At 32.5% G+C, this 3,068-nt stretch overlaps 1 long non-coding RNA gene across 2 annotated transcripts; it reads left to right on the top strand.

The window, feature by feature from the left end:
- Positions 1-225: 225 nt before the first annotated feature.
- On the top strand, positions 226-2,370 carry LOC139898228 (uncharacterized). Of its 2 annotated transcripts, none has more exons than XR_011776921.1 (6): positions 226-361; positions 453-481; positions 662-701; positions 809-868; positions 947-1,175; positions 1,402-2,370. It is a non-coding gene; the product is annotated as an uncharacterized lncRNA (long non-coding RNA). The 2 variants fall into 2 exon arrangements; XR_011776920.1 differs by having other exon boundaries at positions 644-701.
- Positions 2,371-3,068: the final 698 nt, after the last annotated feature.

Here is a 3,068-nt window from a genome sequence, read left to right as displayed (position 1 = left end):
AAATGCAGTCACTAATCCTAGCCTTTCATTGTCATTAACAACCTTAATCTTAACCATCCAATTTTCCTAATCAAGATTATAACCTCATAATCACCTAGCATAATTGTTTGATTACTAAATTACCCCTAATTGAAATTTGTGCGGAATAAAATTTAAAGAACAGGGTTCCACACTTTCCCCATTCGAAATCTCAACAAAAAAATTTATGCGAGATGAATGGAAATTTAGGGTTTCAAAATCGAGTTCCATTTCATAGTCGGATCAAATCTGTAATTTGAAACTCCGATTAATGTCATCGGAGTTTTAAGGGCGGCTGTTTATTTACGTTGCTCGAATATTGTGCATCTGTTTATGAGATGTGGTAGGTTTTGTTTGTATTGTTGTAGTACACGATCCAAATTTTTGGGGTTTTTAAGTTGGATCTAAATTAACGATTTTCTCTCTGATTTCAGTCGGCTATTATGGTTCTACTTCATTCACTGTAAGTCAAATTCTTATAAAAATCTATTTTGGTTTAGGGTTTTGTTATTGAGTTATTATTATGCTCAAGAATGTTAGGTTTAAGGTTTTTATGTTAATCACATATATATGATTTTATATATATGATGATTTGGTTGTGATTAAATTGCATTTAATGGGATAGTCTGACTTCTTGCTACAGAGTGGTAATCAGCTTATAACTCCATAAACTTGATGTAAAGGTAAGTTTTTTTAGGTTTCTATAGCATTACACTGTTAATAAATACTCATATATTTGTTTTCTATTAATACATAGAACCTGCAATCTATTGTTTCTTTACCTTTTTAGTTCATGTATTTGCTGGTGCAACTACGATTGTCGACGTCTTCGATCTTCTATATTGTTTAGGTAATGTTTGCGTTTACTTCTCTTCTGTTTTTATTTTTTTATTTGAATTTCATGGTAAAATTTGTCTATTAATTTCAGTGTGTTATAAATGGACTACAATGGGGCCAAAATGTGTGGGTGTAGAAAGAATGTTGAAGAACTACGTAAGCATGTTAGACCTTCAAATCATGAGTCTTTCGTGCTACACATTTTGCTACGATTTAACTTCTACTAAAAAAAGTTTATGTATGGCTTATATTGTATGCAGTTTGATTTTTGTTATGTACATGTCACAGGCAACAAATAAATAGAAGCATAACGGCTGTTGGTATGCTACTCTGTCCTCTTTACAATTAAGAATAATTTAAGCATGTACATACACACAAAACAACTTTAAACATGTATGACCTGTTTCATATTTTAATGTAGAAGGGTAAAAAAATATGTTATTGTGTCTCATATTCTAGCTATTATCTATATATCCACCCACTAAATTGGGTGTAACATTTTTTAACATTACACAGCATATAACTATTGACATATAGAAATTGTAGGCACAACTGCAACAGTTAAGAAATAAGGAAAAAAAGAGAGCTGCCATCTCTAATAGCAACATCACTTACCAAGACGTTGTAGCGTCAAATGGATTAAACGGGTCAAAAGAGCTCCATAACACGAACTAAGAGGAAAAACTGTACGAAATAAAATATGAAACGACTTGATGAAGAGGCTCAAAAGCAAGATAAGGTGCAAGCTCAAAAGGGAGCCAAGAAAAAAGAGAAGGTAAGTTTTAATTAACTACCAGTGTTTATAATAAGAAGGTAAGTTCTAATTAACTACCTATGTTTATAATAAAGTGATCTGGTAGTACACACGTGTTGGACGGGTAGGGTAACGGGTCATATTAAGTAATTTTTGTGTAGATCAGCGGCACTAGGGTCAGGTTGCTCACCTGCAAAATTATTTTGATTAATTTTCTTATAATAAATAAATAGTTTGTGTGATCCATTTTTCATTATTCTTCCATTATAAATAAATAATAACGTAACCCAAGTTTAGCCATTTGTAGTAAATATAAAAGCTTTCGGTTCACATTTCAATTAGTATGAATGTGACTGTAATTGGTAAGTAAAACGTTGAGAGTTCTCACTTGCTTAAAGAAAAACCTTGAGAGTTACTTCTGCTGATGTTCAATTTGTAAAAGGATTGTGGCTGCAATTACTGTGTTTTTCGGACATGGCAGCCACTCTTTAGATGTAGATGCAGTCCTCAAAAATGGTAATCTCTTTTTTCATAGACAATCGAGGTAATAGTGAAAGTCAGGATTGTTGTTTTTGTTGATTTGCTTTTGTTATTGCTTTTGAATTAGGTTGTGAAGATTTGTGAACATTAGTTGTTGGAGTTTTTGAGGTATTTGTTTTTCATTGTTGTATTTCTTCATTCAATGAGGCAGCTCCAGTGGTAGTTTTGCTTTCGTATATTTTTATACTATTGTTGATGTAATTGTTGTATTTTGGGGAGTTGATGTTAGATTAGTTGTTTGTTAGTACAGTCACTGTTTAGTAGAATCACCCATTGGCAATGTTCATATGTGTCAACTCTTGATTGGTTAACCGCGCTTCAGCCGCAGCGAAGCGCGGCTAACCACAAAACTTGTTGAACTTATTCACAAATTAGCCCAACTTAGTACCTGTAGATGTAATTACCTTCTGACTTTATTCAGGTTAACAAGTTATTTCATTTGATTACATTATGTCTTTAGCTAATTTGGTTTTGAAAGAATATTGACCTTACATGGTTCAATTGTCAGTTATCCATTCATTTTTTTTATTACTCTATGTGTAGGGATGAGATCGGTTCCGGAACCGTACCGAACAGTACCGGTACCGAAAATGGGTAAAATGGAGAACCGGAACCGTACGGAAATTATAATATGGTATCGGTTTCGGTACCGGTACAGGATCCGTATTTTTCGGTTTTTTACCTACTTAGTACCGAAATGTTTTCAAAAATGCAACTATAATGTTATTATTACCATTTTATCACACTCACAACCATTTTAGAGTAAGTTATTCTATTATTATTATTTATTTTCTAAATAATTGGACAATGTATTACTTGTGGAAGTGCATAGAGCCAGAGAGGCCAGCAATAGTAATGAAAATCCTCCCAAAAATTCCAAATATTGTGATTATTAAACAACTTAAAATGATTCAAGAAA

This window comes from Rutidosis leptorrhynchoides, chromosome 3, assembly GCF_046630445.1.
Source record: "Rutidosis leptorrhynchoides isolate AG116_Rl617_1_P2 chromosome 3, CSIRO_AGI_Rlap_v1, whole genome shotgun sequence".
Taxonomy (NCBI): domain Eukaryota; kingdom Viridiplantae; phylum Streptophyta; class Magnoliopsida; order Asterales; family Asteraceae; genus Rutidosis; species Rutidosis leptorrhynchoides.
This window is presented reverse-complemented; position numbering and strand designations above follow the sequence as displayed.